The sequence below is a fragment of the Schistocerca nitens genome, chromosome 4 (assembly GCF_023898315.1).
Source record: "Schistocerca nitens isolate TAMUIC-IGC-003100 chromosome 4, iqSchNite1.1, whole genome shotgun sequence".
NCBI lineage: Eukaryota > Metazoa > Arthropoda > Insecta > Orthoptera > Acrididae > Schistocerca > Schistocerca nitens.
The window spans coordinates 796,681,949-796,706,295 of record NC_064617.1 but is presented as its reverse complement, the minus strand read 5'-3'; the positions used below and the strand labels follow the sequence as shown (position 1 = coordinate 796,706,295).

General features: G+C 43.0%; 1 long non-coding RNA gene across 1 annotated transcript; it reads left to right on the top strand.

The window, feature by feature from the left end:
- Nucleotides 1-3,430: 3,430 nt before the first annotated feature.
- On the top strand, nt 3,431-22,754 carry LOC126252097 (uncharacterized). Its single transcript, XR_007545830.1, has 3 exons — nt 3,431-4,463; nt 4,975-5,199; nt 22,598-22,754. It is a non-coding gene; the product is annotated as an uncharacterized LOC126252097 (long non-coding RNA).
- The last annotated feature ends 1,593 nt before the right edge of the window (nt 22,755-24,347 follow it).

Here is a 24,347-nt window from a genome sequence, read left to right as displayed (position 1 = left end):
CGATAAATTACAATAATATACGCCAGTAATATAATACACCATGTACCACTTGTGGAGACTTGTAAACTGTTGGAATATCACAGTGAGACAACTGAATCACGACTAAGCCAAGTATGCTGTCACGGGACGGTTGACTGCAAGATTCTGCCTTTTTAGTTTGTTCTTCCGCGAATCCAATTCTTGCAGCCGTTAATTGTACATTTTCAATATACCCTGTTAGTCGTATCTCGTATGGGTTCCACACATACGCTACGTCCACTGCGCGGCTGCAAACCAGCGTCAAGCATGAGGAATCCAACACCCTCGAGTAGGTCACCATAGAATTTTTGGGACCGTGACACACACACATTCGCTAGTTTTTGAAAGGGTGAGTTACAACTTTCTTCGACGATGTCAGTTCTGTAGTGATAATCGACGCCGACTTTTCCTGCTAGGGAATACGTGATTTGAAAAAAAAAACAAGGATGTTTATAATTATTTTCTGGTTACTTCTTCATCAGTGTTTTAGTATACTGCTGCTGATTCACCAGTCACAATAAAAGTTCATTAATGTTCTCTGTAAATAATGAACACATGCCCTTTCGATTTCACTACTAAAAACATTACACCTTACTCGAGAACGTGTCGACAACGTTCTACAGAACTGTTTCTGTAGTGCAGTTTCAAGTAACTGGTGCATCTTATTATTCGAGAACTTATTACATTTTAGCGTAACTGACTTAATAATTACGCTTCAAACAGTGAACATCACAAAAAATCGTAGAGATTCAAAGAAATAGGCAGAGAACAGATTGGAGTGGAAGTCGTCACTATGAATACAGTATGAAGTATATTTTCGCAGGGAACGTGCTTATTCGAATTGATCTTTCGCGGTCCAAGGAAGTTCTCTGAATACTAAAAGACCACTTTGATGATGATGAAGGTGAACCTGAAAAATGTGTTAATGCTTAACTGCTTTCTCATCGACAAATATATTAGCGGATGGAGCTCGTATATGTTGCAGTGAACACTGAAATCAGAGGATATCACGTTCTCCAATGAATGTCGGCAGCCACCATATGCATCTATGAAAGGCTGACTTTTTATTATAACTATCATTACACATTTGAACCATCGCAGGTATAATACATTATAACTAGAGCTCGGATTTTTATGAAATTACATATTCTTTTCCTTCGCTCGTAAACACATGAAATATGCAAATGTTCATGAACTATGTTGTCAGCGTCGATATATTTCATTCTAAAAATTGAATGTTTTTACGTATTTCACTATTATTACATGCTTTATACTTTATATTACATAAAATTATGTGTTACTGCGTTTGTAGGTTCATGTTTCCTCACACATTCAGTTGGCCGCACCGTTAGATAAAATATCCGAATGAGACCTACCATAAAAGGTGAAGACGGGAAGTAAATTAGCTCTAAAATTCACGTTACAATGCAAAAAAAGATTTTCGTCCAAAATGGAACTTGAGCCAATCACCGATGTAGTAAAAGATAGGATGGCAGAAGAAGTCCATTTAGATCACTCTGCAAACGGGGCACAAATGTTAAATGCAGAATACTTCGATGATGAGAGATCAGTTCACTCAGGAAATGAAAGGGAAAACGATGCCGAGGTGGCAGGTAAGCAGATTCTTTAAATACAGAAAGAGTTACAACAAGGGAAATAGCAGTCCGATATCGGGGGAAATGAGAAGCTGAGTCGCGTGCATCTCGTCCTCGGTACGTTACTGGAAGTGCACAATTAGAATTGATCATTCAATTTATGTAAGAGACAACAGGAGGAGGAAAAACAGAGATCAGAATAAAAGAGACGGCAGGAAGAAGACTACCAGGAGATCCCGCAGGCGTGTTAGAATTTAGAGAAAATCCAGAGGCGCAAAATTATGAATATTTCGACTTAAAACATTTTATCTCAGTTCAGAATTTTGAGGTTTGGAAAGGGAACCACAATTCATTAAACCCCAAGTCATGGATTGCTCAGTATGTATACCCGAGTCATGGTCACTACTGTACAAACTGGAATTTATCTGTGGACACATGGAAGGTTCAATAGCGGAGGACATACGTAGCGTTGCCGCACTGCCGCAGTTCGGCGAGTTCAGATGAGGTCCCACGCCGGCCGCTGGTGGCCGAGCGGTTCTGGCGCTACAGTCTGGAACCGCGCGACCGCTACGGTCGCAGGTTCGAATCCTGCCTCGGGCATGGATGTGTGTGTTGTTCTTAGGTTAGTTAGGTTTAAGTAGTTCTGCGTTCTAGGGGACTTATGACCTCAGCAGTTGAGTCCCATAGTGCTCAGAGCCATTTGAACCATTTGAGGTCCCACACTCCGAGGAGCGTAGGGGACGATGCGGCAGACCCGCACGGCCGACTAGGCAAGGTCCTAGCGGAGGTGATTTGCCATTGCCTTCCTCCGACCGTAATGAGGATGAATGATAATGATGAAGACGACACAACAACACCTAGTCATCTCGAGGCAGGGAAAATCCCTAACCCCGCTGGGAATCGAACCCGGGACCCCATGAGCGAGAAGTGAGAACGCTACCGCAAGACCACGAGCTGCGGACGGCGAGTTCAGAGACGTTTTCCTAAATACACACTGCTCACAGGAGACCCGAGAAGGGATTAAAGAGGAGATTATACTAAGGAAGGATTACGAAGCATCGGAGTGCTGCAGTCCGCTAAAGTTTTTCGAGACGCTTGTCAACAAGAACCGTTACCAGGACCAACCGTATAGTGATAAGGAGATATGCGACACTGCTACGTGTAACTGCCATTGAGGTACCAGGAACTGCTCATTGGTAAATTTAATTACACAATACAGTCATGCAAAAGTGCTCTACGAAAGTTAGACTTGATCAAGGAAGTACAAAAAGTGTGGGACCGAATGAAGCATAATGAACGAAATTTGCAAAGTGCATCTGGAGGAAATAATGACGGGCTAAATACAAATAAAAACAGGTAAACAAGAAATCAGTATCAAGGCCAAAGATCTAATAATGAGCCTCAGTGGAATGATAGAAGCAGGCGGGGGGCGTATGGCGGCAACTTCTTCAAAAACGGAAATAGCAACCGGAGGAAATGCAAAATTCTAACCACTTAATGCAGCCAGTCTGGAACTCAAGGCAAACAAGGAACAATGAAGGGATTGATAGGCGAATTCCGCAACATGATCACCGGAATGACGTAGTGGTAATCAGACCACCTAACCCCTCAAACAGAAACCGCAGCAGAAGTCAGCGTAGGAATTGATTGCCGGGCGTTGCGGCCACGTTATATCATTAAGTTAGTGTTAAGAACCACTTGTTTCCTATTCATTAATGTAGTCATTTAGCGTATAAATTTTTATTGTTTGCATTTACACTTTTTGGGTGATTTATTATTATAGTTAGCGAATAAGGTCTTCTCCTGTGACATCTGATCAATAATTTGGCGTTCGTAGTTTTCAGTCCAGCATTTTCACTTTCATGATTTACCGCATATTTGTGACGTACTGGTATCCTCTCATGTTTCACTGATAGAAATTTATTTCGTGGATAGGAATATGTCAATTTCTTGGCGGAAAAATCTCGGGTTCATGAGAAAACTGGTTGGTTCAACACTTGAACATTGCTATATTAGTTGCTTCTCACGCCTCAGCAAAGGTATCTGTTGGAAAAACGTGAAAATTGCATTTTTTGGTTCAGAAATAATTGCACAAGTCTTGAAGACACAATTCTTCTCAGAATTTATCTTGTAATGTTGTAGTGGTTTGGTTTCTTCCGTTGATATTGTGTACATTGCCGGTGGGGCGTATGCACGATCTTTTCCACCATTCGGAGTTAGAAGGCGATAGTCGTGCCACAGATTTGTCACAAGACAGCGAATGTTGGCGTGATTTGGATCATGCCACCGATACCAGAGGGGTATCTTGCGAGATGGACATGGGTTGTCCATGCCAGAGCCGTGTTGACGTTCGAGTATGGTTATTTTTCTCACTGCGGTTAGATTAGGGCTATAGCCAGTGGAACAATGTGTTCTTGTTGCTGGTTTTCGAATGTGGCTACACTTATGGATAATCGCCTATGGTGCGACATTTTTCCCTGGTGGTGCTTTTTTCGTCTGTGGTTATCGCTTGTGGATTATCGCCGGTTCTGCGACCGTGTTCGTCTTGAGGTATTTCGATTGTGAATCGCCAGCGCGAGAGATGAGTCGTCGGCAAAGATTTATATTACGTCGCTTGAGCACGTGTCACGGTAGTACGTTTTTAGATGAATAGGAAGGAAAAGGCGAATGGGACCAGATGGAAACGGAAGATATAAATCCTGCACTAAAAAATTACTATGTCATTGCAACAGCTGTTAATTGATATCTGCACATCGATTTTTGAGAGTTATTGGTCAGTTTCAGAGGGAAAGGAGAATTCGTGTCGATGTCCGATCTGTGCTGATCACAGAGTGGAATGTACAGATGGAGGTGAGCAGCATTCGACCTGGATTCTGCACCAGATATCCACATCAGTGTCTGCATCCAATAAACTGGCGTCAGGAGAAGTATCAAAGTCCAGAGTAGTGTAAAGTAGAAAGGGTTAGACGTAGTTAAGCTTGGTAATGGGTAGAATAATTAGAAGTAAATAATGGATGGTGTTAGAGTGCTTGAAGTATGAATGTGCAAACTATGCTGGCTTAGCTCACTGGGGTGCATGAGTGGTGTTGGGAAACTAACATAACACTTACATACACAACAGCAACACAGCTTCACAACTAGGTAATGATTTGTTTATTTTTTTAAATAACAAGAGATTAATTATCGATGTTTGGTTCATTATTTAAATGAAGGGAAGAAGGATGACACTTTTTCCCATTAATAATATTGTAAAGTTTAATGACCATCAGTTCATATTTTCGTTATGATTTTCTGTGTAAATGTTCTTGTAAACTTCCATTGTAAAAAAAAGGCACTAAAACTTATTCTAAGGACTGTGCAGATGACTATGGCATTGCAAATGGCAACAGAGTAGCAGACTGTGTTTGAACATGGCTCGGCGCAGCGCAGGCCTCCATATCGCAATGTGGCTGGCGGGTCTCGGGTATCGTAGCGAGACCTTGGATGCTGCTGCTAGTTTGATGTCACAGCAAGGGCGACGTCTCGGGGCGAGAGACCAGCTGGCTTGACATCACTGCAAGGCCACATCGGCAGCTGTGAGCTACAGGTGAGCCGTCTCCCCACCCTGAGACGACAGGGCAGTCAGCCGTCAGATGTCATGACACTGGGGCAGCTCAAGGGCGATGGAGGCGTGGACAGAATCCTGTTTCCCTTTCGCTTGTGCCAGTGGAGAATGGGAACATCTGCAGGGGTGCCTCGCTTGTAGCCAGTAGATAATGGAGGCTCTCCTCTGACATCACGCGGTTATCTGTGACCACCGCTGTTTGACGCAAGAGTCCGGGGGCCCTGACCTGAATGTAACGCCACTGCCGACCAGAAAGGGTGGACTTAAAACTTCCGGACCATGCAATTGATGGCGCCGGGCACTTGCCATGACACTGACAACTGCTGCTGGAGGACTGTGTTCAACAAGGGCAACCATTTCTCATCTGCTGCCCCATCTCTGGTCTGTCAATACTCCAGATGTCTACCTGGAGACAGGTCTTGCCCCCACCTCGTTGTCACCACTGATAATGTTAAGTAAAGGGGTAACCCTTCTCTTACCATCAACACATCCACTATGCCTGCCATATACAACCTGTTACACACCTCTTGAGTGTGCTGGTGTGTTTATTTGTCCATCTGATGTTATGGACTCCCAAAAGACCCTTGAGAAGGGAGGAGTAGGAGATTTAAAATATGTTTGTGTTTTTTAATTCTTATTTTTGTGTGCCTTGCTGTATTTATTTTATTAAGTTAAAGATAATCATTTAAGGGACACCACCATTTTAGATGTGCACTGCGGTACAAGGTCACTCTCATCTAAAATCTAGGACTGACAAAAGATCACATGCAATAAATTCACTAATAATCAAATGACATTTTGAAAGTGACTCCTGCGTTCATTTCGTCTTTGTCATTTGTGTGAAGTCTTGCATATTACACATGTTACTTAAATTTTGTTTACTTTGTGTTAACACTGTTTACTCTGTGTACTAAAAGAACACGTTTTTGTGACTGCATGGATAGAATTTGTCATGTTATTGTCTCAATGGAAGAATGAATCACTGTGAATGTTTGGGCAGGGGTAACAAAATCTCTGAGGTACAGCATGTTCAGTGCTCATCTACATTGTATTGTGGTTTGTGAAACCAATCTCTGACCTCGTCTTTGGTATGGCTGGGTTAGTTAAATGACTGAATGACCTTTTAACCATTCAGTCATTGTATTTATGGTCAGGAGTGTATGTCACAGATCTGAGAATCCGAGGATCCACAGGCGCCAGCAAATCATAAAAATTTTACAGACATGCAGCAGTGAGTGTTTGTATGACCACTAGTTGAATGAGGTCAAGACAAGGGTATTTTTTTTTTTTTTTTTTTTTTGGATGGCAATACTGTCATGGTCCCGGATTTCATTCTCAAAGACCCAGTTAGAGTGTCTTAATTTCTCCTGTTCCATGTCACACTAACCTATCTATTAAACTGTGACATTGCAGAAATTATTCAATATCGGGGAGGTAGTGAGAGGTGGCATGCCAAACTCTCAAATTAACAACACTGCCAGTCAGATTAATATTCATATTTTAGGTCACGATCTCAGTACTACATCTGGTATGTGTGGTTTATGACTTTTTACATGAGGAAATTGTGGGCATATTATTCATAGAATTGCATGTGTAGCCTGTAGAGAACTTTCTCCTGAGGGGCCGTAGTGGAGGCGAAGGAGAACGGGGAGAAAGACTGATTGTGGGCCGAAAATACTGTGTCCAGTGACGTGACTGCGCGAGCGATTCTGGGAAGAAGAGTTCTGTGGTTTGTACCTGCAGATGGACTTCCGGCCATGGCACTCCCCTCTTTCCACTTAGGATCGGAGTAGGAGGGCGCCGGGTTGCAGGCGACTGACCATCAAGAAGACTGCCAGTTGGCGGAAAGTGGGTGCTGGAAGCAATTTCAGAGATGCTACTGTAATCTGAGCTTTTGTGCAAATAGTGGGATGGTCATAAAACTGCAAGCACTCTCACGTTAGAAACTGTAACGATACGGACGGAACAGCTGGTGCTCGTGTTTAGCGGAGGCAAGACTGTAAGTTCCCTGACGCCAGGAAGTCGCCAGGTTCTTTTAGCGAGAGGCACAAACATATATTTCCTGGTCGCGACTGCTTGGGAAGCTTAACAGCTTTCTTTCAGAAATTGGAAATGGTTGGCCTGGGAAGGTTAGATCCCTCTGTAAATGAGGAACTGTGGTTCTATCTAGGTAGACATTTTTCGTCGAAAGATGGCCATGCTTACCAGGCGAACAACACCACCCTAGTCTAAAATCTTCTTTTTTCAGACAAGAGAGATTTTAAGTTGCTCATTTGCTCCTCTCAGAATTTGCAAATCAGAGGCTTGTTCCCCCAGTGCAGGAACCTCAGTACTGTGCCTGGATTGGCTACCAGGCCAACGAAACAGTGAAGAGGGAGATTAAATGAGTAGAGGATACTTCGATTGGTTTGTACGACGTGGAGACGGTTTCGTCTTTGCTAATTCGGTTCCTGTACCGAGGCTTGGTGGAAATCAATTGTGATTCTTTGTTTGCTTCGTCTTCTGGTCCTCCCTTGGTAAAGAACTTCAAGTCCTTCCCTGGTGTCTGAGACTTGTAGTCTACAACCTATGGTGGACTAAGACCAAGCGCCAGTTTCCAAGTGTACCAACAATGGAACTGTGACGAGGGTGAACTTATTCATTCTGAGTCGGTCGTCTGATGCCTGAAAATTCCAGCACGCACCATCTTGCCTGTGAGTGACTTTGGTTTGACTGCACCTCACATTGAAATCTACTGGGATTTCAGGGCCCTGATAGGGAAGTTTCCAGTATTCCAGAACATTACAGCTGCCACAACGCGCCGTTCCTCGTTGCCCGCCGGCTGCGGTGGCCGAGCGGTTCTAGGCGCTTCACTCCAGAACCGCACGACTGCTATGTTGCAGGTTCGAATCCTGCCTCGGGCATGGATGTGTGTGATGTCCCTAGTTTAGTTAGGTTTATGTGGTTCTAAGTTCTAGGGGACTGAAGACCTCAGATGTTAAGTCCCATACTGCTCAGAGCCATTTGAACCATTTTGAACCTCGTTGCCCAAAGCGTGCCGTTTCCTGCTGCCGCCTCAATCAAGATGAAAGGGTGAAGTATTGCTGCACTGGCGTAGAGCTGTTAAATGATATTCGCAGCTCCCTGTTCTCCAGTGAACCATAGTCTGTAGTGTACTTATTCGCAGTTGATTCCATTCGAATAGAATTGGACCTCACAGTGGATTCATGTAAACAAAGTCAGATTGTGTTCTAAATGGAATTCATTCAGGGGAGAGTTTGCATAGTTTGCACCCCAATGAATACTTTCCCAATCAAGCACCACAGCTTTTCTGATTTGTGTTTGTCTTTTTTTTAAGATTTGTAGCTCGTTGTAGTTATAAAAGGATGAATAAAAACTTGTCATTACCTTTGTAAACTTAAATACGCCACTGTTTTCATTCGTGCTCCCTCAACTATTCACCCTTTTTTATTTTTTGGATAATTCATGGGTACAACGTTCAATATTATTAAATTAGTTAAACTGATTATTAATCTGAGGACTGAAAGTGACCGCAGACATAGGCAACAAAAGTGCCAAGAGTAAATTCACTAATTTCATAAGTAATACATTAGGAATGTGGCTCACAATCTGAATGTTACTGAGATGACAATACGTTTCCTTATGTAAAGAGAACAGCATTTAGCATCACTCAGCGATATATTTATGAGTAAAGCAAGCGTTCAATATTATTAAATTAGTTAAACTGATTATTAATCTGAGGACTGAAAGTGACCGCAGACATAGGCAACAAAAGTGCCAAGAGTAAATTCACTAATTTCATAAGTAATACATTAGGAATGTGGCTCACAATCTGAATGTTACTGAGATGACAATACGTTTCCTTATGTAAAGAGAACAGCATTTAGCATCACTCAGCGATATATTTATGAGTAAAGCAAGCGACAGCTTGCATATTATCTTTGACAACTCATCCATTAGGATTTCCCAATCAAAAATACTAAGCGACTTTACTTTTTGTATACTAATTCTTTACTCACGGAACTAATCGTTTTTCATTTAAATAATAATAGGGAAATACGACCTCTTGGTAAGTGACTGCTATCTGGGATGATCTTGTTACGCCAGTTGATACGGTAGTGAGATCCTGTATCCAAGTTTTGCAGGGAACACAATCAAATACAACAGTTTCATGACAGCTTCGAGAGTTAGCTTCGAGTTACCATGGTTTCCCTAAATCACTACTTCGTGACGTCAAGCTACTGTACGTTTCTGCAGCATGGCACTGGGTACGGAATACTCTTGTATCTCTTCAGCGTTTCTAAAAACCACTCTGCCTTTACGTTGGAGCGATGGAATGGCGCATTGTGGAGCTGAAGGTCCAGGTTACCTGCAATATACTACAGGCGAACGCATGGTCGAATAGTAGTTTTCTCTATAGTTCAGCAGTGCAAGTCAATGGCAGACGCAGCAGCGAACGCATTTCTGTTCACGTAAATAGAACACCTCCCCCCCATGTCTGAATGTGCAGCTATGTTACAAAGCCTCCACTGATTCTCGGTGTACTCTTAGCCTGTCATCGCCATGCACTAGTGCGTACTGTGTAAGCTTATTTGTCCGTCGCTGACATAGAAGACCGCTAACCTCTTTTCCTTCCCGTCTGGGCAAGCTGTGCAGTGACTAGGGTACATGTAAAGCTTACTGGGACAGGGTAAATGCTAGCTACAGTGAAGTCGATAATTCGATTGTAATACTGGCATTTAATTTGATATTTCCCGCAACTGACAAAATTTACAAAAAAATGTGAATTTCTTTGTCCACCCACACACTCCTGAGAATGGCACATTAACAATTTGCAATTACGAGCCCCAATTACCGGCAGCTACGTTGATGAATACTTGGCGCCTCACAAGGATAACTACAAGATCAAGAATATTAGAGAAGTTGTTGGAAGTGGTTACGCGTTGGTGAAAATCTCGTTTCTGAGCACACACAGAGCTCTAACCGCAAAACTCTGCACGGAACACGCTTCGGTGCAATGCTGCGATACAGACCGTACATCTCCCTTCGAAAACGATGGCCACGACGCCGTCTCCAAGTCCGTACCGCTCAATGCATGAAGGCGAAGTCCTCTGTCTCCCAATTCTCTCGTCTCACACGCGTACGAAAACGGGGCGGAATAATACTCAGTTTCGTCCAATGTCGAACGCTCTAACATCGCCGAAATCCCTTCAACGGCATTTCTAAGATCTACCCTATGATCGAGTAGGTCACATCGCCCCTAGGCAAACGAAATTCCCGTCTTCGCTACTTGTTGCCCAGCACAAGTGGCTCCGGATGCCGGGCTATCCCCAAAAGCGCCGTATTGTCCCGCGTTTCCGGTGACCGCTACCTGCCGCCCACAGCGGCCCGGCGAGCTACGGCCAGCTGCAGACTTTGTATTCCACAATTCTCAACTTCCGACACTTTTCACCAACGCTTCAAGTTAGTGACTTAATCATGCAGACATGCAGGGAATACTGCTCGAGAGTGCCTCATATTTATCATAATTTAATAAAGTCATGATCTGATGCCCTCGCCAGTCCCTTTATTATTAATACTAATGTTGGTAAGCTAACGTGTAAGTGGCCATATCCTGGCACCTTACAACTCGAGGACTAAAACAAAGTTGTGTCAAATTGTCAGTCGTGGACTAACCAGGCCGGAGGATGCTGAATTACGAGAAGTTGGTATACTTGCGGGAGTACGTGCCTGAAGACAGAGCCTTAGAGCTTCGAAGTCGATCGAAAAAGAAAAAAGCTTTAACTCAGATGATCTGATACAAAATAAGAGAATAAGACTTTAAAAGTTTATACTCCCCGGAATAAAGTACTTAGAAGCTGACGTACACAATTCTTCTAGCGCTAAGTAACCAATCTGACGTTCACAATTCGTCTAGCGCTAAGGAATCAGCAAGAGGTCTGTCAGGAACGCGTTGACAGTTCCGTTCGCCTTGGCCACTGGAGCGCTTTTTACAGCTGCGAAGCCACCCTTTTTCAGTTTCTCGCGAGAGTAGTACTTCGTCTGGAATATTACAGGCGAGTAGAAGAAGACATGGCCGCTAATTAGACTGCGCTGCTGTAAGACAGGGAAGTTTGAGCTTAGCGTCTTGTCGACTTCGAGGAGTTAATTAAAGATAGAGCAGTAATAGAGAGGGCAAAAGGATTCGGCTGGAGGTCGGTAGCTTGTGTTTTTGGGAGGAAATATCCTTGCATTCTCCTGAAGTGACCTTTTTACAATGTTGGAACACCTAAATCAGGACGACAAGAATTAGTTTTTAACGTTGCTTCTCTCTAATACAGATAGAGAATGCGGTCTAAATGTGGGTTCTCGTTTGAGTATGGCTTGTGGGAGCTATTGGCGTAGTAGCGGTTACAGTGTAATAGGTACAACACGAAACAAAACTCCGTCACGGAGGAAATAACAGTTGAGAACTAACAACAAGTAGAGCAAGACCTGATGATTGCGAAGGCGCCTTTTGTGTGTTTCACGGACTGAGATCATTCGCAATTATCTTTCAATTATAACTGTTGTTTAAAAAGCAGAACTAAAAGCGGCGATTTTGAGGTAATCAGTTACGTCTCCACTCTCGTGGCTTTCTGTGCCATGAGTTGTTGATGGATTATTAAGACTTATTAACGGCTGGCTCTCCTTTAATCTTCATACTATCATGGGTTACGTATTGAGATGTAAGCTACTTCTATAAAATCTTAAAATAAATCTCTAACTTGTGGCTTCTTAAGTTCAGCACTCCCACAACTAATCACGTATACGTTCCAGAGACTGTAGTACAGTGTTACTAGGAAAGTGACAGGGAAAAAGCCGCTACTCTCGGTAGAAAAACCGGCCGTTGTGGCCGAGCGGTTCTAGGTGGTTCAGTCCGGAACCGTGCTGCTGCTACGGTTGCAGGTTCGAATCCTGCCTCGGGCATCGATGTGTGTGATGTCCTTAGGTTAGTTAGGTTTAAGTAGTTCTAGGTCTAGGGGACTGATGACTTCACATGTTAAGTCCCATAGTGCTCAGAGCCATTTGAACCATTTTTTTTCGGTAGAAAACACGAGGAATCTTAAAGCACGCAAAACTTCTAATGTTTCTCTCACAACCATGTAAATATTAAGTAGGAAACTGGTCACTACTGTGGCTGAAACAGTGCACCTTACGCTAGGATGGCTTATTTGCTCCTTGTACACCATTTAAAGGAGAATTGAACTGTTTAGTACGTGTCCAGCACAAGTAAACAGATGTGTGTTCTGTACCATATTTGTATCGTGTAACAAGTTTCTGTAAGCAATATGTATATGGACGTGGCCTATTGGACAAGATGATGTGAATTTTTAAATATTTTAGCAATAACAGACGTTTATAACATGCTGAGTTTTAGCCACCTGACATCTTGTGCATGAGGTCAACGTCAAATGAACATGTTTTACTACCAAAAAATGTTTAAGGCCTGAAGATAGCAGGTAAGACTGTTGAAACCTGTTGTCTTGAATAAAAAATTTGTTGTGCTATCTTGGTTTTTTTTAATGGTTTTCAACAATTGAAAGAGATCGCCCTTCAGCACTTTCACAATGAGAAAATTCTAAGTAATAGACGTGGATCAGTTCCATACAGTACGTAGTACACACATGCTCATAAATTAAGGATAATGCTGACACATGGTGAAACAACGCTCTGGTGGACGGTTTGCGTGTTTAAATCACCTCGGGGTATGACCATACGGTGTATTTGGCCTGCGGTCGTCGCACGGTGGCGCTGGCAGCAGTCCTCATACGCAGAGGTGTGTTGGTGCATGTCAGAGCAATGTGCAGCGACTAAGTGTGCAAACGTTTCAGGTGTGCTAATGGTGACTGAGTGTTGAAAATGGTTCAAAGAACACATATTGATGACTTTATGAGGGGTAGAATACTAGGGCAACTGGAGGCTGGTGAAACACAGCAGGTCGTAGCACGGGCCCTCCGTGTGCCACAAACTGTGATCTCAAGATTATGGCAACGATTCCAGCAGACAGGAAACGTGTCCAGGCGCTACAGTACGGAACGTCCACAGCGTACAACACCATAAGACGACCGATATATCACCACCAGTGCCCGCAGACGGCCACGGAGTACTGCAAGTAGCCTTGCTCGGAACCTTACCGCAGCCACTGGTACAGTTGTCTCCACGTGGTTTATCCGCCCAGAGACCTGCAAGGTCCGTTCCACTCACCCCTGGTCACAGGAGAGCCCGTAAAGCCTGGTGTCAAGAACACAGTACATGGTCATTGGAATAGTGGTCCCAGGTTATGTTCACAGATGAGTCCAGGTATAGTCTGAAGAGTGATTCTCGCCGGGTTTTCATCTGGCGTGAACCAGGAACCAGATACGAACCCCTCAATCTTCTTGAAAGGTAACTGTGTGGAGGTCGTGGTTTGACGATGTGGAGTGGGATTATGATTGGTGCACGTACACTACTGCATGTCTTTGGCAGAGGAACTGTAACAGGTCAGGTGTATCGGGACGTCATTTGGCACCAGTATCTCCGCCTATTCAGGGGTGCAGTGGGTCCCACCTTCCTGCTGATGGATGATAATGCACGGCCCCACCGAGCTGCCATCGTGGAGGAGTACCTTGAAATAGAAAATATCTGGCGAATGGAGTGGCCTGCCTGTTCTCCAGACCTAAACCCCACCGAGCACGTCTGGGATGCTCTCGTTTGACGTATCGCTGCACGTCTTCAAACCCCTAGGACACTTCAGGAGCTCCGACAGGCACTGGTGCAAGAATGGGAATCTATACCCCTGCAGCTGCTCGACCACCTGATCCAGAGTATGCCGACCCGTTGTGCGGTCTGTGTACGTGTGCATTCTGATCATATCCCATATTGATGTCAGGGTACATGCGCAGGAAGCATTGGTGCTTTGTAGCACATGTGTTTCGGGGCGGTTTTCTCAACTTATCACCAATACCGTGGACTTACAGATCTGTGTCGAGTGTGTTCCCTACGTGCCTATGCTATTAGCGCCAGCTTTGTGTAGTGCCACGTTCTGTGGCACCACATTCTGCAGTTATCCTTAATTTATGAGCATGAGTCTAGTTATATAGAAACATTTTTTTGGATGAAACAGGAAAGATTTGGACCACATGGCGTATCAGATATCTATTAATACTGGCACACAAACTACGTTCAAAGAGAATTAAGCATGATGAGTGTGGCTAGATATTGTTCTCAGATGGCACAAGCGTCGCTTACCTTCTTGCAAACTTTGTGGAAAATATTTTACCAGACCATTACATTGAACTCTAAGGAAAGCCGGGAAAGTTTCTTCAGAATGTTGAAAAATGTCTACAACAAAATTTCTCACGTGTTGAAACGGTTTATAATGTGAATGAAGCTGAACTTTCTGTTGTCCAAAGTAGAGTTCCACGTTTGATTGGATGAAAATATAGTTGGCGAACAGCAGCTATCGCCTCGGCTGTGAAGCGTTCCAAGATAATGAATAACAGAGTTTCTGGAACTGACGTCTCAAGTACGTTTCTGTGTAATCCTTTTAAGAATCTGAAGTGTAAAGAAAATTGTTTCTTTTCTTCTCTACTACAGTCTGTAAATTTGCACTATATTTTCGGGGGAACATAATTTACACTATTCTTCCAAAGGTTGACCTTTTTTCCTTTCCTTACAGAAAATAAAATTTAGTGTAAGTGAATGATAGCTCTTTTCAATAGTTTATCACTAACCTAACATATTGCCAGTAAATTTTAATAAGGCAAGACTTGGACCTCTTCAACAGTATTCAGGATAGATCCCATAGGCATTGGAACTGATGACAAATATCACTAATACTTCACTTGAGTCATCAAGTGACAAACCCACATTTATTGGAGCGTTTTACTCGAATTTATCGTCACATTGCTCAGTGAAGCATATACAGAATTTCAAAGAAAAGAGAAATATTCAGCTAGGTCTATAAATATGAGCTTCATCCAGTTACGCAAAAACACGAAAAAGTAATTTGCCACTACGATGGAGTTCGTAGCGTGCACATGCTGTGCACTAAATAGAAGACAGAATACAAATACAACAGCTAGTAACTAGCGAATACGAAGATATTTCGAGGTTGATAACGAAACGGCGGGCTTCATCGTAGCCTCCTGCCGTTTAAAAATACTTTTACGATGTTCACAAGGACGGTCTGCTGGATTAAGTCCAGCGTGAAATATCGTGCTAGCAGGAGAGTGGAAAAAAGATCATTTTACTCTTACGGTAAGAGATAGTAAAGATTTCGCAAACTTGTTACGTAAAATCTTTGACCCTGTGACGTACGTGTGACGTTCCCTCATTAGAGAATCGGCTGCCGAACATTGATAGAACCGTGTTACGAAGATGTGATGTCCATTAAACATCCGAACGGAACGCAAATAGGGGATATTTATCTCAGTATAGTTGTTACAGAAACTGTTAATTTATAGAATAAAGGACAATGATGTGGTAAGTTCCAATTACGGTGCTACCGTCACACTTGCCGTAAGTGTACTACGGAAGATACGATGCTTATGATTTCGTATGTCGCTAAAATTTGTATCCATGAAATATACCTTATTTCCCTTAAAACCATTTACAGCCAAAGTCTAAACGTTCCGCTGCAAACTATGGCAGAAACAAGTAGCTGTATACAAACTGCAGAGGTTTAAAAGAAAAACCTCCTTTTCCCTGCTACACGTAAAGTTTTTTTATAGAACTTGTGCACCCAGACGCGTTTCAGCTTACTTACAAGACATCTTCGATGGGTGTACTGAAATATTGCACTATTTCTTCATTTGCGCATATAGGTTTTCGTTTGCACATACAGGTTATGGATTGAAAGCAGTTTGTTGTTATAATAATCTGGAAAGGTTATTATAACAACGAACTGTTTTAAATCTATAGCCTGTATGTGCTAACGATAACCTTAACTTGCAAACGAAAAAATTGTGTAATATTTCAGCATACCCACTGAAGATGTCTTGTAAGTAAGGAGTCTGAGTGCACAAGTTAAATAAAAACCTTAACGTCCAGTAAGTACATGGCGCTTTTCGCTTAAGCTACTGCATTTGTATGGCAAGAAAGTTGGCAGAATTTTCATTCAACATATAACATTTGATTAGCCTTTGTACATATTCCCCCTTTTTTTAATGCTGAGTAAAGTCAACTTGTTCTGTGAGTCACTACTGCTTTCCTAAGTTTACGAAGTTTTCCATGCATTATTGTTGCTGTTGCTGCAGCTGCTTTGATCTTCCGGCTGAAGACTTGCTTGATGCAGCTTCTTACGCTAGCAGATCCTCAGCAATCTTCACCTCTGCGTCACAACTACATCCTACATGCATTGGGACCTGCTCACTGTATTCAAGCATTTTCTCTCTACAGCTTCTACACACACACGCTACCCTCAGTTATCAAATGGACGATTCCTTGACGCCTCAAGATGTGTCCTATGTAATTCCTATCTTTAGTCAGGCTGTGCCACAAATTTCCTTTTACCACAATCCAGTACAATACCTTTTCATTAGTTACTCAGTCTATCCATCTTATCTTCAGCATTTTTCTGTAGCACCATATTTCAAGTTTCTAGTGTCTTCTTGTCTGAAGTCTTTATCCATCACTTAATTATAAAATTCCGCTCCAGATGGAGACCTCCGGAAAAAACTTCCTAACAGTTATATTTGTACTCAAGTCAAGAAGAAATTTTGTTCGGAAATGCTTTTCTTGAAATTCGCAGCCTGCAATTTATTTATTCTCTAATTCGGTTACCATCAGTTATTTTGTTCTCCAAATAGCAAAACTGACCTACTACATTCAGTGTCTCCGTTGCTAATCTAATCCACAGCATCCTCTCATTGAAAATGGTTACAATCCGTTACCAACGCTTTACTTTTGTTGATGTTTATCTCGCAACCTCTTTCCATGACCTTATCCATTTCAATCAAGTGCTGTTCCAACCCGTTTCACGTCTCTGATAAAATTACAGTACAAACCGCAAACTTGAATATTTTCAATTCGTCTCCCTGAACTTTAATTCCCTTTCCAAATTTCTCCTTAGTTCCTTTTACAGCATGCTAAATGTAGATATTGTATAACATCGGAGGGTAGTCTATAGCCCAATCTCGCTCCCTTCTCAAATACTGCTTCCCTTTCATGCCCTTAGACGCCTATAGCTGCGGACTGGTTTTTGCACAAATTGCCAATAACCTTTCGCTCGCTGTGTTTTATCCCGGCTACCTTCAGAATTTCGAAGAGTTTGGATCCAGTTCAAGCGTTCGTTTCGTCCGTGCCTCGGAGCTCACGTGGTGTCATGCGAATCACATTCAGAACCGCGGCCAGAAACAACGTATTATTGGCGATACGCGGCGCGCGAGATAAATTGCACGACATAGCGATCTGCGGATTTAATCGCAGTCGTTTACTGACGGACCTTAGCTAATTCTCTGCTCTGCTACGCCATCAGTCACGCTGAATGTGGGTTATCAACCTTGCTTTTACTTGCGAGGCAAAGTTAAATTTTTCACAAATAGAAAGTAAATAATGAAAAGCCCTGTAGCTATGTAGCTCTTTTCAAGAACCATCCCGGATCTGGCCGCTGCACTGGAATACGTTGACCGTTTACGGTTACGTACGCCACCAGTGACTCTCGCCAATAATTACCACACGAAACATAATCAACGGGGTAACAGTTACACAAAAATTTAACTATCAGATTTGCACGCAAAGAAATGAAGTTTATTGGCAAGAAGTAACCCTACTCAAGGCTGTCACTTTTAATCACTACCATCTCCATCTCGCTAACAGCTCTCGTCTCACCCCTGAGGTTTCTCTTATTTGCTGAATAAGTCCACACTCACTGATCCACAATACTCGCCGAGAAAAACAGGAAACAGCCTAAGGAGAATTCCGCCTTTGCACCTGGGAACGCACTTCGTATTCCTTCATATTGTGTGCTGCACCGAGTAGCTGGGCTAATCAGGAGAGGCCACCTATGCACGACTTCAGAAATCTTCTTTTTTCTTTTTTTTTTTTTTTAGTCATCAGTCCTCTGACTAGTTTGACAAGTTTGATTCGACTCACCACGAATTCCTCTCCCGTGTCAACCTCTTCATCTCAGAGTAGCACTTGCAACCTACGTCCTCAATTCTTTGCTGGATGTATTACATCTCTGTCTTCCTCTACAGTTTTTGTCCTCTACAGCTCCCTCTATTACCATGGAAGTCATACCATCCTGTCCCTCCTCCGTATCAGTGTTTTCCACATATTCCTTTCCTCTCCGATTCTGCGCAGAACCTCCTCATTCCTTACCTTATCTATCCGCCTAATTTTCAACATTCGTCTGTAGCACCAAATCTCATATGCTTCGATTCTCTTCTGTTCCGATTTTCCCACAGTCCATGTTTCACTACCATGCAATGCTGTACCCCAGAAGTACATTCTCAGAAATTTCTTCCTCAAATTAAGGCTGATATTTGATATAAGTAGACTTCTCTTGGCCAGGAATGCCCTTTTTACCATTCCTAATCTGCTATTGATGTCATCCTTGCTCCGTCCGTCATTGGTTGTTTTACTGCCTAGGAAGTAGAATTCCTTAACTTCATCTACTCCGTAACAATCAATCCTGATGTTAAGTTCCTCGCTGTTTTCATTTCTACTACATCTCATTACCTTCGTCTTCCTTCGATTTACTCTCAGTCCAGACTCTGTACTCATTAGACTGTTCCTTCCTTTCAGCAGATCATGTAATACCTCTTCACTTTTAATCAGCATAGCAATGTCATCAGCGAATCGTATCATTGATATCCTTTCACCTTGAATTTTAATTCCACTTCTGAACCTTTCCATAATTGCGTCTTAGATGTACAGATTGAACAGAAGGCGCGTAAGACTACATCCTTGTCTTACACCCTTTTTATTCCGAGCACTTCGCTCTTGGTTATCCACTCTTGTCCGCAGCTCGTGGTCGTGCGGTAGCGTTCTCGCTTCCCACGCACGGGTTCCCGGGTTCGATTCCCGGCGGGGTCAGGGATTTTCTCTGCCTCGTGGTAACTGGGTGTTGTGTGATGTCCTTAGGTTAGTTAGGTTTAAGTAGTTCTAAGTTCTAGGGGACTGATTACCATAGATGTTAAGTCCCATAGCGCTCAGAGCCATTATCCACTCTTATTATTCCTCGATGGCTCTTGTACATATTGTATATTACCCGTACCTTCCCATAGTTTACCCCTACTTTTCTCAGAATTTCGAACATCTTGCATCATTTTACGCTTTTTCCAGGTCGACAAATCCTATGAAAGTGTCTTGATTTTTCTTTAGCCTTGCTTCCATTATTAGCCGTAACGTCAGAATTGCCTCTCTCGTCCCTTTTCTTTTCCTAAAGCCAAACTGATCGTCACCTAGCGCATTCTCAATTTTCTTTTCCATTCTTCTGTATATTATTCTTGTAAGCAACTTGGATGCATGAGCTGTTAAGCTAATTGTGCGGTATTTGTCGCACTTGTCAGCTCTTGCCGTCTTCGGAATTGTGTGAATAATGCTTTTTCCGAAAGTACGACGGTATGTCGCCAGACTCATACATTCCACACAACAACGTAAATAGTCGTTTTGTTGCCACTTCCCGCCAATGATTTTAGAAATTCTGATGCAATGTTATCTATCCCTTCTGCCTTATTTGATCTTAAGTCTTCCAAAGGTCTCTTAAATTCTGATTCTAGTACTGGGTCCCCTATCTCTTCTAAATCGACTCCTGATCTTCTTTTATCGCATCATACAAATCTTCGCCCTCATTGACGCTTACATTGTATTCCTTCCACCTATCCGCTCTCTCCTCTGCATTTAACAGTGGAATTCCCGTTGCAGTCTTAATGTTATCACCCTTGCTTTTGATATCACCGAAGGCTGTTTTGACTTTCCCGTATGCTGAGTCTGTGCTTCCGACAGTCATTTCTTTTTCGATGTCTTCACATTTTTTCTGCAGCCATTTCGTCTTAACTTCCCTGCACTTCCTATTTATTTGATTCCTCATTCTCTATTCCTGAGTTTCTCGGAACATTTTTGTACTTCCTCCTTTCATCGATCAATTGAAGTATTTACTCTGTTGCTCATGGTTTCTTTACAGTTACCTTCCTTGTACCTATGGTTTCCTTCTCAGATTCCGTGATGGCCTTTTTAGAGATGTCCATTCCTCTTCAACTGTACCGCCTGCTGAGCTATTCCTTATTGCTGTATCTATAGCCTTAGAAAACTTCAACCATATCTCGTCATTCCTTAATACTTCCGTATCCCACTTCTTTGCGTATTGATTCTTCCTGACTAACGTCTTAACCTTCAGCCTACTCTTCATCACTACTATATTGTGACTCTTGAACAGAGTATTCGTCATTACTAGCTGAAACTTGTTACAGAACTCAATTAGTCTTTCTCCTCTCTCATTCCTTGTCCCCAAGCCCATATTCTCCTATAACCTTTTCTTCTACTCCTTCCCCTGCAACTACTTTCCTGTCTCCAATGACTGTTAGATTTTCATATCTCTTTACATACTGTATTCCCTTTTAATATCGTCATACACTTTCTCTGTCTCTTCATCTTGTACACAACGGAAACACGTACTGCCCCAGAGGGCAACACAACTCCTACATCGTATGAGGGATGCCGGATGACTCACCGGTTTCGTGAGCTCCAAATCCCATCCACGAAATTATTTAACACTCAGGCCTTACAGCTATTCGGAATCAGGAGAACATTGTTTGCATTCTCATTGGACGTTTCTCTCAGTCCCTGTCACATCGCTTCTGCAAGGTACTGGCTCTCGGCAGGACATCATAAAATTTTTCCGTAGCTGGTGTTGGTCACAACAGCTGTCAAGGAGAAATTATTCTTCCTGTAAGGGAAATTTTAGCCCACCTTCTTCAGACTGAATGAGAACTCCCTTCCCATTGCAGAAGAAAACTGGCTGAGGCGACTACAACAGCGAACAGTTCTAGCACACTTGAATGGCTAGCAAGCAATATGTTGCACAAATATGTCAAAAGTTATGTGTAAAACGACAAATGCTATAACTGAAGGTCTGCAGTTCTATAATCTGTCTTCTAAGATAAGTCGTAGGGTCAGTATTGCCTCGCGTTACTATATTTCTCTGATCTCCAAACCAGTCATCCCCAGGATCAGCTTTTTCTGTCAGTAATTCCTGTCACGATTTTTCAACAACAACTGAATAAACAGGTACTTCGTAATATTCACCCCTGTCATGATTTGCATTCTTTGAAATTCATGTTATTATATTTTTCTCCAAATCTAGTTGGTATTTCATTTGTCATCTGCTCCACGGACTTATTTCGAGTTTTTCTGTGCTTCGTCGAATTCTTCTTACAGTATCACAGATCCTGTCTCGTCCTCATTAACTTCCTCTTCTCTTTCTGGAACATTATCTTGAAGTTCGTTTCCCTGTATCATCATTCTATGTATTGCTTCCATCTTTCGTCTTCTTCTACTTTGTTTAGTACTGGTTCGCCAGCTGACCTCTTCATACTCACTCAGCTACTTCTCTTTTCTTCAAAGGTCTCTTTAATTTTTCAACAGGCTGTTACTATCTCTCTACCCTCCCCCCTCCCCCCCCCCCCAGTAAAGCATGCTTCTACTTCCTTACGCTTGTTCTCTCAAGCTATAACTTCTTAAACATTTTGTATCTCCTTCAAACTCATTTTTAGATTACGTAGTCCATTTTGCCCACGTCATTTACTGCGTTTTATGTATCCGTTTTCCATCAATTACATTATCTCGTTATTTATTCAAGCATTTCAAATAGGTCTTGTCGTCCTACCTATTTGATCTTCTACTGTTTTCACTGCTTCATCTCTCATGGCTACCCATTCGTTTGTTATTGTATTCATGACCCCCATTTCTGTCAGTCGTTGCCCAATGCTCCCATTGTCAGTCTCACAAACCTCTGATTCTTCCTGTTTATCCACATCCCATCTACTTAATTTCTCAGTTGTTGGTAGTTCTACAGTTTTAATCTACACTCATAACCAATAAGTTACGGTCAGTGACCACTTCTGCCACTTTAAATGTTTCGAATTTCAGGATATTAATTAGAAATATCTGTCTTACAATTATAAAATTACATGGAAATCTGCCGATGTATCCAGGTCTCTTACGTGAATCTTAAACCAAGTATTAAACTATGCTCAGTGCAAAATCCTACCACGTAGCTTTCTCTTCCATTTCTTCCCCGAGTCCCTGTTCTCCTACTATTTTCCTTCTCTTTTTTTCCCCACTGTCGAATTCCAGTCGTCCATCACAGTTAAATTATCGTCTCCCTTGCATACCATCGACAAAAATAATGTCTGTGATTTTCCCTTGCTTTCAGCTGTTTGCAGTACCAACAAATCAAGCCCATGTTGGCTGATGCAACAAGGCCATATCAGTAAATCATCCAGACTGTGGCTCCTGCAGCTACTGAAAAGGTTGCTACCCTTCTTCAGGAACCGTGTATGGTGCATCCATAGACATCCCTTCCTAGTGATTACACGGCTGTCTGTATCGTAGAGACTCGTACAGCCACCCCACATTTGCAAGGTCCATCGTTCATGGTTCATATATTATCTTTTAGACTGGTACTGTTCTACAACGCCGTCTTCTAAACGTACACTCACGTTCGGAAAAAACGGAACACCTTGAGTGACTGAGGACAGGACTTTCATATTCACAGGGCTTGTACATTAGTACGTTCTGTAGAGATGATTAGTATTTCAACCATGCCGACTCGCGGGTTCAAGGTCACCAATGATATCACAGGGCAACACAACCTACCGGTAAAATGTGCCTGTGGCTCTCGTTTTCGCTATAAACCGAAGGTAATGGATCAATGTGACTTGAGAAAACGTGAAGGATGCTCTACAGACGCATGAGCGAACCGTACCGTCAGAACAGTGAGTTTGAAAGAGGGCACGTTATTGGCGTGAGAGAATGTGCTACTTCCACCCGGAAAATTGTTGCTCGTATGGGACGAAGTGTTTCGGCAGTGCAACGGATGTGTGCAGAATGGTTCAAAACATGGTTCAAATGCCTCTGAGCACTATGGGACTTAACACCTGATGGTCATCAGTCCCCTAGAACTTAGAACTACTTAAACCTAACTAACCTAAGGACATCACACACATCCATGCCCGAGGCAGGATTCGAACCTGCGACCGTAGCGGTCGCGCGGTTCCAGACTGAAGCGCCTAGAACCGCTAGGCCACTCCGGCCGGCCAGAATAGTTCACGGAAGGCCGCAGAACACGACGAGATGGGTCAGGTGGCACCACCCGCACCACCCCCCGAGAAGATCGACACCTCATACGAATGGCATTTGCAGGACAGGTGTGCGTCCTCCTCGGCTCTGGCTCAACGGTGGAAAAGTGTAACACATTGTACACAATCAGGGGTGACAGTCTGTCGCCGTTTATTAAGGCGTGGGTCACATGCGCGTTGTCCACTTCTCCACCTACCTTTGACGACTTGTTCGACGGCAACGGTGTAAGGAACGACGTCCCTGGGGAAAGGAACGGCATCAGATAGTGGTTCTAGACGAATCCAGGTTCTGTTTGTTTGAAAATGATAGCCGCATTTTGGTTCGTAACAGACAGGGGGAGCGGCATCAGAGTGACCGCATTCGCACAAGACATACAGCGCCAGCTCATGGCCTTATGATGTGCGGTGCTACTGGGTAAAGCCACAAATCACAGTTTTGTCCAGGATACTGTGACCAGTGTGACCTACCTGAGCGACATCCTTCGACTCATGGCCATACCCTTTCTGCATAACACCCCAGATGCCATTTTTCGGCAAGACAATGCATTTTTGTGACCGCAGAAAATTTTAATTTTTATTCTTGCTTTTGTGACCATAATAAGAGTCCAGGCTCCATAGGCAAACAGCCAGCCGACATTAAGGAATAGTCCACCAGGACGTAGGGACAAGATAAGCGGCGGAGGCTGCCAAGTATGGCTTGTTGATCAAATAACTTAGTGTTTGACTTCCTGCCAGAGGAAGCAGCATGAATCAAACTTGCGCAATGGAAGACGCAAATACCAGGATGATAATGCAGTCACGTGTGGAACAAACTAAGTTGTGTGC